This window comes from Mauremys reevesii, linkage group 5 (genome assembly GCF_016161935.1).
Source record: "Mauremys reevesii isolate NIE-2019 linkage group 5, ASM1616193v1, whole genome shotgun sequence".
NCBI classification, from domain to species: Eukaryota; Metazoa; Chordata; order Testudines; family Geoemydidae; genus Mauremys; species Mauremys reevesii.
The window spans coordinates 93,118,904-93,138,486 of NC_052627.1; the positions used below are offsets into that span (position 1 = coordinate 93,118,904).

General features: G+C 45.3%; 1 long non-coding RNA gene across 1 annotated transcript; it reads left to right on the top strand.

The window, feature by feature from the left end:
* Positions 1 to 260: 260 nt before the first annotated feature.
* Positions 261 to 18,783, top strand: LOC120405803. Its single transcript, XR_005598894.1, has 2 exons — positions 261 to 591; positions 17,798 to 18,783. It is a non-coding gene; the product is annotated as an uncharacterized LOC120405803 (long non-coding RNA).
* Positions 18,784 to 19,583: the final 800 nt, after the last annotated feature.

Consider the following 19,583-nt stretch of genomic DNA (forward strand, 5'->3'; position numbering starts at 1 on the left):
TATTTCCAGGACTTTAAAATACACAATAAGTACACTCTCTATAAATGAGGCAAGAGCTCTGCAGTAGCCACTGGCCCAGATCCACAAAAGGGGCTTAGGAGTTACAGTGCCTAATATTTAGGTGCTTAGCAAAACCACAGGAACAACACCGCAAACCACAAAGTCTGAGTAAGGTGCCTTGGCTCCATATATAGTGAATAGGGAGAGAAAGGCATTTTAAGCCTGCACACTAGCCAATGAACGATGCGGAGGAGAGGGGTGTGTCCTAAGTTCCACCCCCCTCACTAGATATAGGTGCCTATGCCCAGGCTACAGGGAGGCAACTGTCTTTGTTGGCAACCCACAAATTGGGAGAAGATAGGCATTCTACCACCTATGTCATGTGCTAGGACCCGAGGACCAATCCATTAGGTGTGCTTAAAGACCATCTAATTCCATGTCAAACAGCTGGAGAAGGAGGACAAGGATTTAATTACAATCTTTATCTCAGCAGTTGGGGGCACTTACCCAGCATGTGGGAGACCCCAATTTCAAGCCTCCCCTCTGCCTGATGATCAGAAGAGATTAGAACAGGAATCTGCTACCTCTCAGGTGAGCTCCCTAACCCGAGGACTATAAAGTCATTCTCAGTTGTCTGGTCCAATTATGATTTAATTATTTGATTATTTTATTACAATGGAACAACCTCAACAGGAGAGATTGAGGGAACTCCATATCAGAGCATTCCATAGCCAAGTGATTAGGACACTTGCCTGAAAGTACGCTGAACCACTCTAAGTACATTGCCTTTTTAAGTAGATTAGCAAGTTGAGACAGCTGCTGCTGCCAGAAAGCTCCCTCCCGTGTCCCCCCTCTACTCTGTGGAGATGGGGTAAGTGGGGAGCAAAGGGGAGAGGGACACCTTGACATTAGCACCCCTTTCCCCATCCTCTTGCACAGCTAGCAGGAGGCTCCCGGGGGCAGCTCCAAGGCAGGGGGCAGGAGCAGCACATGGCAGTGGGGGGAGGGACAGCTGAACTGCAGGTAATTGATAGCCTGCTGGGCAGCTGCTGCACAGAGAACTTAGGGGAGTGGGGAGCTGATAGGGGGGCTGCTGGTCCACCCTGGTTCCAAGCAGGGGCGGCTCTACCTTTTTGCGCGCCCCGCAGCAGTCACGGAGAGGCGCCGAGAGCGCGGACCTCCCGCGGGCATGTCCCCCTGGTTCCAAGCCCCCACCAGCTAGCTCCAATGGGCTGCTCTTCCTGCAAGCAGTGGACAAAGCAGGTGGCTGACAAACAATCTTATAAGGGAGCATTGCACAACTTTAAATGAGCATGTTTTCTAATTAATCAGCAATGTCGTAATGAAACAGTGTTACCCGGGATGACTTTAAGTGAGGAGTTACTATGCTGTGTTAAATATATGTTAAATTCTTTGCTTAGCTGTGATGGGGTGTGCACCCCTCTGGCCAGCCCTGATAGGGGTAATGAGGGCCTGAGAGGCCAATTAAGTTACCCAGCATCACCTGAGAGAAGGGCTAGAATTAATTGAGAGTGCTGCCCATCTGGGGAAGAGCTGGGCCAGCACTGCAAAGCCAAGAAACTGACAGTAGAAGGGGACTATAGAGGAAGGAGTCTATGGTGAGTCCCTGGAAGGAGGGAGGTTGTCAGGAGCAAGCCCAGGGGAGTGTAAGCAGTGGGATCCTACCCTGCAATAAGGAGTCTGGCAAGACACTAGGAGAGGTGAAGTAGCCACAGGGAGCACCATAGTCTCCAATGGTAAACCCAGAGCCAGAAATGAGAAGCTAGGGAGGGATGGAAAGAAGGAGCCCAGGGAAATAACAACAGGGATGGGGACTGAGGACCTGGATTGCTGGCTGTAGGGTCCCTGAGATGATGCCTGGTGTAGTAGGTAGGCCAGGGTTCCCCTGCCAGGCACTGGTATAGTAACACCCAGCCTGAGGGGCTGAATGATGTCTGGTAACAGCACTTGAACAGTTGTCCTGTTGGTGATTTTTTTTTTTTATTTACAAGCCTTGATTTAACTGTTTAAACAGTCTTCTACCTGCATGGTTGTGGTTTATCTATATTGGATGCCCCTAAGTGATTTTGGAAGAATAACATCTGTGACAATGACAATATGCTCACTGTGACCCTGTGATTTCCATGCACATTTTCTAGAGTTATGGTCTCATCATTAGCTTAAAGAAACCCAGTAACCTTGGTACTGCATCACTGAACCAAAAGAACAATGCAATTCATAGTGATCTCTACACAGTTGCAGTAATAAAAATCTTAAACAACACACACTGCAATGGAAAGATTTTATCTGTAATTAAAGAAAACAATCACACTTATTTTGCCATAATTCAAATATAATGGTATTAATGGTATTGAGCAAGAAGTGAATGCAGAAAAACAAAACACACATTTTTAAAACACAATAATAAGGGTGGAAGTAAATTGAGTTCTTTTTGTAGCAACCAAAGGGAGATTTTGAAAGGTACAAAGGGCAGCTAAGTGCCTAAATACTAGTGAAAGTTGCTGGGAGGTGGGAACCTAATGCCCTTTTGTGCTTTTTAATACACCTCTGCTAATTTGTAGAAAAGCTAGCGTTCAGAGAAATAAAGAAATGGTTACCAAATGAAAACCCCTGCAACTGCTAAGCACTGGCATCTCTCAGTTTGTAGCTGATCCTGAGACTGGCAGAGAGAGACTGTTTTTCTAGGCCTGTGGGGGGATCGATCTAAGTTACGCAACTTCAGCTATGTGAATAACATAGCTGAAGTCAATGAACTTTTAGACCTACTCACACAGTGTCTTCACTGCAGTGAGTCGACTGCTGCCACTCCCTCATTGACTCCGCCTGCACCTCTCATGGTGGTGGAGTACAGGAGTCAACAGTAGAGCATTTGGGGGTCAATTTATTGTGTTTAGAGTAGATGCAATAAATCGACCCCTGCTGGATTGATCACTGCCCACCGATCCAGCGGGTAGTGCAGACATACCTCTAGTCAGATAGTGCACTTAGGAATGCAGAGGGAACCAGCAGAAGTGCTCTATAGAGTCTCTAAAAGGTGTTCTGAGGACAGCTGGGTGAATAATGGATTTTCCAGTTCCCTGGGATTTCTGGAAAAATTTTGGTGTCAAACTTTTGGAAAAATGTGCAAGTTTTGGCAAATCAAAAAGCTTCAGTTGAATTAAATGTTTTTGTTAAAACTGAAACTAAACATTGTTTTTATTTTGAATATTTTTTTATTTTTCAAAAAATAAAATTAAAAGGAACTTCAAAGTTAAGTTGTTTCAAATAAAATAATGTTTTTGTTTTGAAAATGTTACAATTCAGGGCATATTTTCCCCCTCTGAGGTCCACCAAGTGGGCACCCTTTTGAGGCTCCTGGCTCCTTATGGGTCTTCTCTCATGGGTCGAGACCTATGTCTGTCTCCTTTCTGACTGCGATTTCTTCCAGGCTGCACACTTCCATTCTTATACCGCTGTTCCCAGCAAGCCAGACCACCAATACTGACCACTGTCTATGCTTTGCTCTCTTTTTGAAGGCTATGAAACTGTAACTGCCGGCAGTTAAGTTACCACACAACTCCTTGCAAGCAAGCACATATATTCATAAGGTGAAACCATTACAGAGAGACCATATTAAAGACAGTAAAAACCTATGTGCGTAGCTTACCAGAGATAACTTCCCAACTCCAACAAGGGCTCTGGTCACAGTCAGTCCTTCAAACCTCACCAAGGGCTTTTTCTGTGGTTACCAGTTTGTAATAGCCTTACCTCAGAACTAGCACACCCATGAACAGGTTAGCCTTTCCCTTACACAGCTTTGGCCCTTGTTCTTGAGAATCCAGGAACAGCAAAGAGTGGTTCTCACCTCAGTGTGTAGCTATAAAAGGCTGGGTTTTTCCAGAACTGGAGGTGGGGAAATTTGCATTCACCTCCCTCTGGCCATTCCCCAGAAAAAACCACTTGATGCTTCCCCCAAAGTACATTCTTGTCTGGCCCAATGTTCAATACAGTCCTTTGAAGTTCATAATACTTCCCAGGTCTCACTTCACATCTCCCTGCTAGAGAAGTTACGTACAGTCCCACCCCACAATAATCCTACACCATTCATTTAATACAATAGACTCCAAAAATATTTAAACTTAATTCAATAAGATTTTAAGAATATTTCAAGAAATTTTCATATCTGATGTCCCCCTCCCCAAAGAAGTGTGTGTGTAGCCAGGTGCTTGACCATCACCCAAGGGGAACCCGTTGACTTACTTCCTGGGCAGACCTATTCCCTGGAGGGTGTTTCTGCCACTGCCTTTCATAATTTCACATTTAAACTGCACATATAGTGAACATTTTGCTAGAAAGCCAATATACATCCTTCAAATCTGTACAGTGCCCCTTGACAACCATCCCATATAATTCCTCTGTTCAGAACCTATAGGGCAGAGGTCTCACATGCCTCTTGCTACCCCAAAACCTTTGGGTGCAAACTTGAGACCTGGACCTCCTACTCTTACCTCCCATCCAGTTTCTGGGGAATGTGTGTGTGGTGTCTCTTTGTCCCTCAAGGGGCCAGCTGCCCCAATAATGGGGTGAGGTTCCCTGCCTCCCTGAATGTATTACAAGCAGCATTTGTTTGTGAGAAATAAGGTAGGGTTGCCTCCCTGAAAGTGGCTTTCAGCCATGTATGGCTATTAACAGCAGAGGGATCAGGCAAGGAAGATTCTTCAAACCTCCCTGATAGCCAAATTCTGTTCTCTGCCCCATCTCCTTGGAATCAGGGTCTGGGGACTCCTAATCTCACCTTCTTTGGGAGTGGGGAGGTGAAGGAGAATTGATTCCCTGCAACTCCGCTCAGTTGGCTTTTTGTTCCCCATTCCCTGAGCCAGCGTGAGCAGAATTCCTCTTCACCAGGCTCAGGGTCCTGTCCATTTTCACAGACTATCAGGCAGTCAGACTGTGGGAAGAAATCCCCAATCCTTCTCAGTTGTAGTTACCTTTATCAACTCCCAGCAGCTGTCGTACACCCTGGTTGGGTGTCATAGATTTGGCAGTGCACCACAGTTGCCTCTGTGTCCCTACTTTTGGCTGGAGACACTGCCATTGCCAGGCTCTGTACTGCCTCTGGTTCCCTGATCTTGGTTTCAGTACTCAGAATTTTCCTTCAAGTCAGTAGGTGTCCTCCCTGCCCTTGGGCAGGAGGCTGTTTCCTCTCCTCGGGTATATAGGGAGATAATTTGATTCCACTTGGATACTGTGAGGAGTGGACACACACCCACCCACCCCATCTCTCTGTCAGCTACTCCATTTGCATGTAACACAGTCCCTTGCAGCTCTGGAGCTAACTGGGGGAGAGGGGAATTCACCTTTCCTGCTTTTAAAGCCATAGTATCATGCCCCAAAAGCAAAGAATATGGAATATCTGACAATACACCTCTATAGAAATCTGCTGTAGGTAGAGCAAAGGCTTTGACTCCAGAAACTTTAACCCGCATTTCACACCCTGAGAGACTTGAGGGGGCTTCACAACATGGACCTTACCTATAGTCTTAGCAGTCCCAGAGTCTCTCCACCTAATGAATATCTCCCCATTAACTACCACCTTCCGCTCCCATTTGTGTTTGAATGGATCTGCACCCAGGAGGGTAGGTACAGAATAACATCTGGGTGGTGATTTGGAATGTGAATGGCTCAGCATGGACACTATATGCCATCAGCAGACTTGCTGTGTGATCCCTCCATGTGGACATTCAGTTTCTTCGTTAGTTCTGTGAGGTTCTAGTGCAGCTGGCCCTTCTTGCATTGTACTGGGCCTCAGTGGGTAGAATGAGCAATCCCAAGAAAAATGACCCTGCTGACTACATAAGGAACACCTGCCCCAGGACTTCTTAGAATTGGTATCCATCCCCCAGGCATGGGTTTTGGTTTTGGCCCAAACCTTGTCCTCTGATCTCGTTCCACCCCTACTAGGTTTTCTATAAAACCCAGGCCACCTATCCACGTAAGGTCCTGCCCATTTCCCAGCTAGAGTTCACATCTCTAGGACTTTTGTCTATTAATCATGATTTTAGGTTGGGGTGGCAGAGTTTATAGAATTCTTCTAAATCCATTCATTTATAAGCTTTGTTGCTGTGGCAACCCATTTTCTTAGTTAACCCTTAATTTGAGTTTGACAGCTAAGCATAGGTCATGTCCGTTTTTTCTAAATGCCCCCAAACTTACTCCTATACATTTAAGGGGTCAGTTAAAACTTTCCAACAAAGCTTGTTTTACAGCAATCATAATCTTTATAATCCCCTCTGTCTATAAGAGTGGAAATGTCCAATGCCTTTGTCCCAGACGGTACTGGAACCAGATTTCAAAAGCATATGGAAACACATCCATGTCAGACCCCATTCCTAAAATAATCTGACTATGGTTCTGCTAACACAGTTTATATATCTTTGTCTTCCTTTTTATCCTTGTGCTGGTGTTGGTTCTCCTCCTCCCTCATGCTACATTGCATGTCCCAGTCTGCAAGCAGCCTGGTTTCCAGACACACTCTGTCCCTATCCAGCTGCAGTTTCTCCTGCTCTGTCAATCAGCCCACAATTCCTATTGCAGTGGTCCATTTGATTGCAATGGAACATGGTTGCTGCCAGTGGCACTGGAACATTTTTAATAGTGAGGATGCTGAAAGCCAGCCCTCTTACCCTTGTCCACGCCCCCCTCCCCCAGTGCTGAGGCTGGGAGTGGCAGCAGAGCCCTTGGCATAGGGTGTCACCCAGGACCCCGGGTACGAGGCTGGCAGCCGGAAGCCTGGGGGTGCTGCAGCACCCCTGCACTCCTAGTTCCCATGCTTACAGGGAGTTAGGTCCAAGATTTCCTCTGCATGACCTGGACTATCATTTCTCTTCTGGTATCAGACTACAACAAGTCAACTAGCAGCAGCCTTGTCCATTCCTCAGTGTCGAGTGCCCTTTCCTTGCATAGCTCAACTAACTGACTACTGTTCAGCAGTTCAGAATTCATTTTCTCCTGTCTTTTTGCTATTCTCTTCCTCAAAAGACTGAGACACTCTTGTTCTTGCTTTTTCCTTCGGTAGTATTTGTTTTCACTATTGCTGGCACTTACAGCAATTCACATCGTCATAGATCCCATATGTGCTGCCCTATATGTGTCACAGTTCAGGACAATTGCATCTGTATTCCCTCTCAGTGGTCCTCTAAGGACACCTGCTTCTAGGCTTCCAGCTCCTACCTGTTACCTCCCTTGGGTAGAGGCCTGCGTCTCTATCATAAGAACATAAGAATGGCCATACTGGGTCAGACCAATGGTCCTGTGAAGGGTTGGACCCCCCCACACCCAGATATCACCCAATGTACTGGGGTTTCACTGAGCCTCTCCTGCTCCACCAGCATGGATTCCCTCTCCCTGTTTTGCTGAATTAGGCTCTCCAGCCTCTTGCAGCACACCCACACAGGTAGGGACACACCAAGCTGCAGACACAGACTGAAGTCAGCTGTGTGTGAAAGGACTCACCTAGCATTCATATGCATGCCCCTTTTGGGAGATAAGCCCAAAGGTATATTGTCTTGTGCTGTATAGAAGAATCTGCACAGTGCAAGCTCATAAAAATTCACCATCTTCTTCAATGTGAAGAGAAATATGCACAACTTCTTGCCCTTCCCCCAGTTAGAAATTGCACAACTGGGTTTAATAATAAACAAAAACAAATTCATTAACTATAAAAGGCAGATTTTAAGTGATTATAAGTGATACTAAACAGAGCAAAACTGATTACTAAGCAAATAAAACAAAACACACAAACTAAGCTTGATTCACTAAAGAAACAGGTTGCAAAATGTAATTTCTCACCCTAACTGTTGAATTAGGCTAGATGCAGAGTTTCTGTGGCTCAGAGTTCTAGTTATTTCTTACTACAGACTGGACCCCTTTCTTAGTCTGGACTCACCCCTGCCTTTCCCTTCAGGTTAGTTCCTTTGTCCCTTCGGGTTCTTTCAGCAGTCCTTCTTGGGTAGGCAATGGAGGAGAGTCAAGATCAACCCCCTTCCCAGCCTTAAAAGGAATTACCTAAGGCCAGGAATCCTTTGTTTGGCCCCCATTCCCCTCCAGTGGAAAAGTACCAGCAGTGTCCAAGGGGTATTTTGCATCAGGTCACATTATCACCTGACCTTGTAGTGTCACAGCTGCATTCCAGGATGTCTTTTCAAAGTTCTATTGTCCTTCTTAAATGGGTCATTCAGGAGGATTGCCTAGTGTATGGTAGGCATTCCCCCAAGTACACAAACAGTTGTAATTGTTACATAGTCAATATTCCTAACTTTAGATACGGAAATGATACATGCATACAAATTGGATAATCACATTCAGTAAATCATAACCTTTCCGATGATATCCTACATGATCCATATTGCATAAAGTATATCCAGGGGTGAAGGTGAGCTGGTAAGAACCTGCACCAACCCATAGCAGTGCTTTAATGTCCCTGCCCCTTTTGCCTTCCCTGTCAGCAGCCCTGCCAGTAGGGTCCATACTGGCAGGGCCGCCGCCGGGGGGGAGTGAGGGGGAGAAGGGAATGGGCAGTGACGTTAAAACACTGCCGTGGCAGTGCTGTAGGGATGGTCCTTTGCTGTGGCGGCGCTTTAAGGATCTTCAAAGCACTGCCACAGCAAAGGACCATCCTTAAAACGCTGGCCCTTCCCCCCGTCGGTGGCCCTGCTGGTAGGGTCCGTACCAGCAAAAGGGGCAGGGACATTAAAGCACTGCTGCAGCAGCACTTTAAGGATGGTCCTTTGCCGCGGCAGCGCTTTAATGTTCCTGCGCCCCCCTGCAGGTCGGTGGGGAGTGCAGGAATGTTAAAGAGCTGCCACGGCAAAGGGCCCTGCCCCATTGCCCCCCCCTCCCCTGCAGCCCCTGATGGGTGGGGGAGGGGCAAAGGGAGCAGTTGCCCTGGGGCCAGCGATTTAAAAGGGCCCGGTGCTCCAGACGCCGCTAGTGCTAGTGCAGCAGTGACGTCCGGAGCCCCAGGCCCTTTAAATCAACACGGGAGTCCTGGGCAGCACAGGCCAGGCGGCCTGAAAGGGCTGGTTGGGGGATCCTGACTCCTAGCCCCACCCCTTCTGCCTGAGGCCCTGCCCCTTCTGGGGGCCACAGCCTCGCCCCGGCCCATACCAGTAAGTGGCCTAACTTACTTTCACCCCTGAGTATATCTTAGTTATGCCGTATTCATATCATAACCATATTTCTATGAAGAATATGGGGTGTAACATTACAGATCCATCTAGCCCAGTATCCTATCTTCTGACAATGGTCAGTATCAGATGCTTCACAGAGAATGAACAGAACAGGGCAATCATCATCAAGTGACCCATCCCTTGTAGGTCAGTCCCAGCATCTGGTAGCCAGAGGTTTAGTGACACCCAGAGCAGTGGGTTGCACTGCTGACCATCTTGCTTAATAGTCACTGACTTATCCTCTATGAACTTATTTAATTCTTTTTTTTAATGCAGCTATACTTTTGGCCTTCATAACATCCCCTGGCAACAATTTCCACAGGTTAACTGTGTGTGTGTTCTATGAAGAAGTACTTCCTTATGTTTGTTTTAAACCTGATGTTTACTAATTTCATTGGGTGACCCCTGGTTCTTGTGTTATGTGAGGGGATAAATAACACCTCCCTATTAACTTTCTCTACACCATTCATGATTTGATAGACCTCTATCATATTTCCCATCTTTTTCTAAGCTGAACTGTCACTGGTGTTTTTAACCTTTCATCATACGAAAACTGTTCCATACCCCTAATCATTTTCGTTGCTTTTCTCTGCACCTTTTCCAATTCTAGTATCTTTTTTGACATGGTGTGACCAGAATTGCATGCAGTATTTGAGATGAGGGAGTACTATGGAGTTATATAGTGGCATTATGATATTTTCTGTTTTATGGGTCTTAACATTCTGTTAGCTGCATATTGATCAGGTGTTTTCAGAGAACTATCCACGATGACTCCAAGATCTTTCTTGAGTGGTAAAAGCTAATTTAGACCCCATTATTTGGTATGTATAGTTGGGATTATTTATTCAACTCTGAATTTCAGTTCCCATTTTGTTGCCTAGTCATCCGGTTTTATGAGATCATATTTAAGTCGAATGCTAACTGCATAGAGTTAAGTATCCCAAGTAATTCTGAATAGTCTGCAAACTTTGCCACCTCACTGTTTACCTCATTTTCCAGATCATTTATGAATATGTTGAACAGCACTGGTTCCAGTACAGATCCTTGGGGAATGCTATTATTTACCTCTTTCCATTGTGAAATCTCTCACTCCTGATGGGTTTTTTCCAGGCTGCATAATTCCATGCCAACACCGGAACACCCGGTCAAAAAGGAACCCTAGCAGGTCTTGTCAGCACTTACCAGGCTTTTAAAAGTCCTGTTGGTGGCACAGTGGGGCTACCTGCCTGCCCTGGCTACGCACAGCTACTAGAAGCAGCAGCATGTCCCTTCTCCAGCTCCTATATATAGGGGCAGCCGGGGGGCTCCGCACGCTGTGCCTGCCCCAAGCCCTAGCTCCGCAGCTCCCATTGGCCAGGAACTGTAGTCAATGGGAGCTGCAGGGGTGGCGCCTGTGGACAGGGCAAGCATGCAGAGCTGCCTGGCTACGCCTCTGCAGAGGAGCCAGAGGGGGGACATGCCGCTGGTTCTGGGAAGTGCCAGAGGTAAGTGCCACCTGCAGCCTTCACCTCTAACCGCCTCCCATGCCCCAATCCCCTCTCCCAGCTCTGACCCCTCTCCCACCCTCCAAACCCCTTGGTCCTATCCTGGATCCCGCTCCTGCACCCCAGACTCCTCATCCCTAGCCCCACTCCAGAGCCCGCACCCCCAGCCAGAGCCCTCACCCCCTGCCCCAGACCAGATCCTCCTCCTGCCCTCCAAACTCCTCGGTCCCAGCCCAGAGCACCCTCCTACACCTCAAACCCCTCATCCCCAGCCCCACCCCAGAGTCTGCACCTCCAGCCAGAGCTCTCACACCCCCTCCCAAGCCCCTACCCCAGCTCAGAGCCCCCTCCTGCAGTCCAAACCCCTCAGCCCCAGCCTGGAGCCCCCTCCTGCATCCCAAATCTTTCATTACTGTCCCCACACCAGAGCCCTCACCCCCCCCATACACTCCAACCCTCTGCCCCAGGCAAGAGCCCCCTCCTATACCCTGAAACTATCCTTTCTGGCCCCACCCCAGAACCCACACCCCCAGCCTCCCATACGCTGAACCCCTTCGCTCCACCCTCCAGCCCGGAGCCCCCTTCTGCACCCCAAACCCTTCATCCCATGCCTCACCCTAAAGCCCACACCCCCAGCAGGAGCCCTCACCCCCTCCCACATCGCAACCCACTGCCTCAGCCCAGAGCCTCCTCCCATGCCCTGAACTCCTCATTTCTGGCCCCACCCCAGAGTCCACACCCCCAGCCAGAGCACTCACCGCCTCCCCCACTCCAACTCCCTTCCCCAGCCCAGTGAAAATGAGCGAGCAAGGGTGGGAAGAGGGAGTGAGTGGGGGCAGGGCCTCAGAGAATGGGTGGGGCCTCAGGAGGGGTGGGGAAGGGGTTGGGGCAAGGGTGTTCAGTTTTGTGCAAGTAGAAAGTTGGCAACCTTACCTATGCTCAGAATTCGCACCTCTTTCCTTTATTCAGATGGGGCCTTTGATCTTCAGATTCTGGGAACAGGTAATAAGTAGACACTGGTCCTCTCCCCAGTACGTAGCTTCAAAAGACAGGGTTTGTGCATAACCAGAAGTAGGAAATTTTGTATTCCTATCTCCCTAGAGTTTCCCCAGGCAAATGATTTGACACTGTTTGTCCTGGAAGTCCATTCTTGTCTGGCACATTGTTCCTTATAGTCTTATGAAGTTCACAATACTTCCCAGGGTTCACATCACATCTCTCCCTTACAGAGAGATTACATGGAATCCTGGCTCACAATAATGCATAAACCATTCATTTATTACAGTGGATGCCAAAGATAATTAAACTTAATTCATTAAGGTTTTTGAAGGATATTGTAGGAAATTGCCATATCTGTCACAGAAATTTTATTTTTTTCAGAATTTTTGACCAAAATAATTTGGCAAAATTGACCTGAATTCACAATATGTTTGTGATGCTGAATTTAAAATTTTCAACCAAAAATGTTGGTTTAAAAATTTCACCCAGCTGTAAATATGAGTACAAGTACTATTTGTATTTCAATAGTGCTTAAAGACGCCAAACAGAATTGGGACCCCATTGTACAGGATGTGTACAATGGCATATTAAATTTAAAAGATCCCAGGAAACAATATCCTGAAAATTCAGGGTCATAAACTGATGCACTAGATTGAATGTGTTCATTATAGAGTAATATGATAGCCATGCATTAACGTTCATTAGCTCTTCTGAATTGCTAACCTAATGGTGGGAGTCCACTTTTGACACACTGCAGAATGGAAAATGCTACAGGGAGTTATTCCTTATGAAAAGCAGGAATAGCACTTTGGTTTTCAGAAGTAGGCGTGATAATGTGATCTGCTCTAAAATTCTCTAGTGCATTTTCCGCAGTGAGTCAATTTGCCGGAGTAAGGTATTACTAAATAACACTAATCCACAATAAAGGATGAGTACAGTATAAATTTGTTTACATTTCAACCTTTGTGCAAATGGTGCATATAGATCTGCAAAGGATTGCAGAGTAGCAACACAGCGATACAGTCCACCTGCATTAAAATTTCATAGTAAGGAGTTTACTGAATAATTGTTGGCACTTGCATAAGTAGTCCCATGACTGAAATTGGAATACCCATGAGGCTTCCTGCCCTATGCAAGGACCACTTGTCTGAAAAAAATAAATTCACCTTAAAGGACAGCAAATTCATGACAGCAGCAATGAGGGTTATATACTTTTTGTTTACTACTTCACAGGTTGCTGCACTAAACATCACTCTGAGTCCCTTAATGTTAGGGTGACCAGATGTCCCGATTTTAGAGGTACTGTCCCGATTTTTGGGTCTTTTTCTTATATAGGCTCCTATTACTCCCACCACCTGTCCTAATTTTTCACACTTACTGTCTGGTCACCTTACTTAATATGGTCACTTACTTACAAGCTGGCTATGCATTAGCACTGTTGCTTTCCAGGATGCCGGTTAAGTTATTCAGTGGCTCCTGCTGGAGTAGAGTTGGAAATCAGCCTATAAAAGCAATTGTCCAGAAATGCCCCCATGAATAGATTATGTCTCAATCGGAGAGTTGTCTATCAAGAGTATCACACAGTGAAAAAGCAAAGACACAATGCACAGGAATGTCCCTCACAGCATCAGTTTTCTTATGCTAAATGCAGAAAACAGCAAAAGTATTTTCTGAGGCATATAACACCTACATTGCTATTGACTCTATCCCAGCTATCCTTGGTGGTTATATAACATAGTGCATGTGCACACAGCAGCTGTAGCATGGCTGTGTGTTTCATTAGTGAAAGAACTATTTCTCTCACCATGGCCACATCTCCAGCAGGTTCACACTGTAGTTGTTTTTAGTAATCACTACAGAAGTATTACATGATCATTCATTTTATCATATGGGTATCACACACCAATGTGTAGGTGGTGCGACCTAGTGGTCAGAGCAGAACTGGAGGCATGATCATGAGGCAAGCCAATTGTTGGAGTGAGGAGTCAGAACAAAAAACAAAGGGCAGAGCTGGAGACAGACCAGTGATAAGATCCTGGAGTTAGGAATAAGGGCTTCAGAGGTAGACAGGGACTAGGCCTGGAGCAGATCAGGCAAGGGATGGAGCAAGGGCTGGACAGGAAGTAGGTCTGGTGCAGCTGTGGGTATGGAACGGGTGAAATTAATCTTTGATACAGTCACTGAGTCTCTGCCTGAAGTGGCATCATCCACTGGACTGAGGCTGTGCAGCATCTGCAGCCAGACAATGAAATTCCACCACTTATTTGGCGATGTACCTGGCACCCTGCTTAAGGGTGAGGAGAGCAGCTTCTGCAGTACATTCTCAGTTAGGGACATTGGAGATGCCTGCCATTGCCTGTACAAAGTTCTTAAATTATTCATGGATAGGATAGGACAGGACAGGACCCATCTGCGGTAGGGAACACTCACTTTCAAGGTCTCTCCATTGAGCAGAATAAGTACTAATCTCACTCATACCCTATGGATCAGTCCTGACTCTGGCCACAATAAGAACTGGAGACAACATTGTTTAACTTGGCATGATCCCCATCAAACTTATCAGGTAGGGGCAGCTTAGACTTGCAGAGAGTGGATGCAAGAGTTGAGCAGACAGAAGATACTGCTTGAGCTTGTACCTGGGTCTGGAGGGCTGCAATCTGGTCACATAGCATGGCAACATAAGCCTGCAGTTCCTGTAGATCCCCAATGTCTGAGAAGGCAGGGGTGAGCTCTTGCTTGGGGTCTTTCCAGAGGGGAGCTCCATGCCATGGGGCAGAGTCCCTTCTTAACTTCTACTGGGCTGCTCCAACTGTCACACATGGAGATGAAGGTGAGGTGACCTAGTGATTGGAGCAGGAATCTGGTCTAATGGTCAGAGCAGAATCAGAGGGCAGAACTGGGGTGGGGTCAGGAGGCAAGTCAATGGTACTGTTCTGGCTCCTGATTCTGACCAAAGGGCAGAGCTGGAGTTGTGGAGACAGGAGACAAGCTAGTGGTCAATGCCAGGAGTTAGGAGTTCAAAAGTAGGCAGGGATTAGGGCTGGAGTGGAGCAATGGCTGGACAAGACGCAGGTCTGGAGCAGCTGTGGGCATGGACCACATTGAGCAGCCACTGGGCTGCTGTTGCTACCAGGCTTAAATAGGGATCAGTTGGCCCTTCTGTCCAATCAGGGAACACAGTCACTTAGTGAGGGCTTATTGGGCCCAGCCAAGTTCATTGGGTTACTAGGCAACCACACCCAGAGCCTACTGAGTTCCTGACAATGAATGAGCAGATTTAAAGACTGTCCTCCACCTCTAGATAACTAAAACTGATGTCTCTCTCTGAATGCTGCTGGATGATATCACAGCAAGGATTTCTTTTGGAACTTTAGCCCATATGTCAATGGAATGCATTCTTGCAAACATGCTCCTCGCCTTTAAAGGACAAGTGTGTGGGGGGCGGGGCGCATAGATGTTACATATATAGCATTGGCTGCTATCTTTTTCTTGAGCTGTTAGGTTAGTCATTTGACATTGAGGATCGTACAACAAAATAGCTAGAAGACAGCTACACAGCCTATTTACACACTGGATATCTACACTGCAGAAAAGCAGAACCTATTACAGTGACATGTAAATGAAATAATTACAAATATTTTCTTGTATGTACTGTGGGTTAAGCACCAGGGAAAGCATCTTGCATGGATTCTGCTCTTGAAAAATGCTATACATGGCAATAATCTTTGGGATATGGTGCTGTGTCACTAGTTAAGGTAAAGGAATTTGTTTTGGTTGTTACTTCATTGTTTTCTGGCAATACCTGTGATAGTGGTACTCTGACAAAACAATTCTACAAATGTAATGGAAGCTACGCGTATGCTTTATCACCTCTGCATATACAGGTCAAAGTGTGTGGCTGACAATGTTCTGGGGGCATGCACAATGGTTTACATGTAGGTATGAATGATATGAAGCCACTGACATCAGCTCACACATAAAATTCTATATACAGTATTTATCAATACTTCACAAAACATTAAGATACTGTCACATTTAAGGAACTATTAATAGATTAAGGGAGGAGGTTTCATTATGAAGGGGAAAGTATGGTGGTTAGTGTGCTAGCCTGAAACTGGGACTTCCTGGGACAACACACTTCCTGTGTGACTTCGGTAAGTCGCTTCGTCTCTCTGTGCCTCTGTTCCCCAATAAAAATAGAGATAATAGTACTTCCTTACCTCAAAAAGGTGTTGTAAGGGAAAATGCATTAAAGACACTTAAATATTATGGTAATGTAGGCAATGTGAGTACTATATTTAGAACTGTTTGCATTGTCATTAGGAACTGTCATTTTCATTTGATTATTGTTGATCAGCATACATCTGAGTAACAATGCATTGTAGACTTAACCTGGAAGAGATTTCTACTAATAATTTTGCTCTGCAGTTCAATAACATACATTTTTCAGTGTCCATTGTCAGTAATAATTTGATACAGGTATTTATCCACTATACGCTGTTCATATTCTGACAGTTACTGATTATTTATAGTCTGCGTCCCTTTACTAAAAAAAGGAGCTTATTTTCAGTTTGGGCTAGAGCTGGCTGAAATTTTTCTTTGGAACTCTTTTGTCAAAAAATGGCCTTCTGCAGGAATTGCCATTTTTGACACCATTTTTCAGCTTTTGCATCCAAAACCTGAAAAATGAAAAATTGGAGGGGTTTAATTCAATTTTTTCAACAAAACCCCCAAAACCTTTGGAGACATTTTCTGACAAAAACGTTGTTTTCATTTACATTTTTCAGCTCTAGTTCTGCATATTTTGTCCTTCTTTAAATGTTGTTGTTGTGCTTTATATTATCCTACTTAATCAACACAGTCATGTTTGTTGGTTTCTGTGAGAAATGCATATGTAGATCAGAAAGCTTAAGAACTAGTGTGAAAGTTTTACAGATGTCTGATATGTGACACTACCATTACCGACACTAAAAGCCATTCTATGCATTTATCCTCCAAATCACTCTCCTTAACATATTACTGATGGCTGGATGCTGCCTTCACAATGGAAATGTAATTAATACACATTTATGGTCTCTAGCAGACCATCTTTACCACAAAATCAACATCAGTGCACAGCTCCTCTGCCTATTTGCACACACGACACACTGCTATGGCAACCATTAGTGTGAGGGACAAGGCAACCAGAAGGAGGGCGTGAAGCTATGGTTATGTCTTTACTGCAATTGAAGATGTGACTTGCAGTTCATGTACGCATACCCATGCTAGCTTGCATCTAGCTAGCTCCCTAAAAATAGAAGTGAAGAGGTGGTGGTGTGAGTTTCTGCATGGGCTGTACCAGCCTGCCTGGAATCCTGGGTACATACTTAATTTCATTTTATCCAGATCACTGCAGAATCTCTAAGTAGTTTAGTACAATGAGAGTCTCCAGATTGCATGTGTAATGCAGTCTTCTACACCCCTTCTATGCATACAGCACAGAACGTGGGCCACTATCTCTAATAATATCATTGCATACTATTATTTCCACATTACCCGTCACCCCATTCAGTATGCAGGTTGCACAGGACGTAATGAATAAGGAACTGAAATCAATAGGAAGGCTGCCAAAAAAAACCAAACACCCTTCCCCAACCACAAACACTTTCTGTCTATCCAAAATGATAAAACAAAATATTTTGTCTATGTAAACTCATTTTATCATACTTATTTTTAAACATATCTAAAACATAAATATAAGTGTTAATATACTGTTATGGATTGTTAAACCTTCTTATGTGTCAGATGTATCCACCAACTTACAATGGCTTTTTACATTTATCCCAAATGTAATAAGGTAGTGGAAATAGTTAAGAGGCCTCCACCCCAAACACAAGCCCATGACTCTGGTCAAAACAAAGGTCTACTCATGAATTTGAACTCTGTGGGCTGGGGCTCAGGGTGTGTGTGGGAGCGGTGGGGGGAGAGGGTAGAGGGGTGGTTGGACAGAGCTGAAGAGGTGAGAGAGCCAAGCAGACAGTAACAGGAGTAGTGGTAATGTGGTCCTGCAAGAAAGTGTGTGTGTTTGTTTTGTTTTTGTTTTTTTAGGGCTCAAAGTGCTGGGTGGAAATGCAGGCTTGGAACAATGAACAAAGAAACTGTCTGCTGCTGATCAATCCCTACTATGTTCAGGGAAACAAACTTTATGCATATTTTGTACGTAAACAAGATTGCATCAAAGAAAATACCTGACTGCATCATCAATTTCTCCTCCTAATGGAAACAACCCTCAGGACCCTGAACTTTGGCTATTGGGTCAAAAGGGGATAAGGATACTCTTTTCAGTAATATATTTTAAGCTCTCTGTTCAGTGGGTAGATCTCTCATTTAGGTCCTGATCAAGAGCCCAACTGAGTCACAGAAATCCTTCCATTGGCTTCAGTGGTCTTTTGGGTCAGGCCTTGACTGCTCACTGTAAAACCTGTGCAATACATAAATCCATAGGGCTGAAGCCTCAGCTTGTGTAAACTGGTGTATTCCCGTGACTCTAATAGGGCTATGCCAATCCACACCACCTGAGGATCTGGCACATAGATTCTAATGACAAAAAGGACTACTGTGGTCATTTTAGACTGACCCTCTGCATGACACAGGCCATAGAATTTCACTCAGTGATTTCTGAAGCGGAGAAAATTATTCTTCCCTATTACATACATGAACACTATTGAACACAATTGCTTGTGCATGAACTAGGGAAATGGGGCCCTGATTTTGCTCTGTTAAATGAATAAATTTGAACTAAGGGAGTAAACCACACTATTGGATCTTAAGGTTGGAAGAACAAGACCAAAGTTTTTGGCCCAAACCAATTTCAATGTGATGAGAGAGAGCCATATAATTTTAGGGACAGTGAAAAATTGGCTTTCAAACTTTCTGTAGACTGGGGAATTACTGTGAATGTCTGTCAAGAGTTTGTGTTGAAAGAAATGTTGCCACATTTTTAATGGGAAAAAAGCTTGAAAGCAGATTCCTTGTGATTCAGATAGATGCTAATCACTAGAGGCAGGGACTTGTAAATAAATTAACTGATACCATATTCTCCTCCACTTTTTTTTTATCCCTTCTTGAGGTGAGAAATCACCACTGCACCTTAGGGGAAATCGTTTTATTTGGAATTAGAATCCAAGCAGGTCCTTGAAAAGCCAATAAATAGTAATGAGATGTAAAACAATCTGTGTCCTTAATGAAAATAGTAAGAATATGTGGATAGTTTGTGATTCTTAGCATCTGAAAAATGAGGTCAGCACTGTGAGGAGAAGCTGTCAGATTCTAAGTCTATTTGTTTAGTACTGTAGTACCAATTTATCAGCAATGTTTAGGGAAAAGACTGAGAGCCTGTGGCTTGGGCAGAATTCACTATTCCAAACCAAACTTTCTCATCACTGAGAGTTTATACAAGATGCATGCTAAATGCTGCAGCTGTAATTTTACCTACCAAAGAACTCTGCTTGGAGTTGAAAATCTTTCTTAAAGACGGATCTGGAAAACCTCCTCGCTACTTCTCCGCAACAAGCGTATTGTAATAAATCAGCAGATGGAGCATAAGTGTGAGCAGCCCACTCCTGGAGGATCAATAGTCTAGATGGGCAAGAAGTTGGAGGAGTCCAGCCATCTTGGCTGTAGTGTGCAGATGGGTGGGGCTCTGTGGAAGGAAGAGGAACAGTGTTGCTCTCTGGGGGGAGGAGCGTGCCTGAGCCTGGGGAAAGGACTGTGATGGACATTGCTAGATGGGGATTTGTGAGCACTTTGGACTCAGACTTGTGGGTGTCCTGAGGGCAGGTGAAGGCCAGGTGGCTGAGGAGTAGCACCTCAACATGCCAGGGGCCCAGATGGA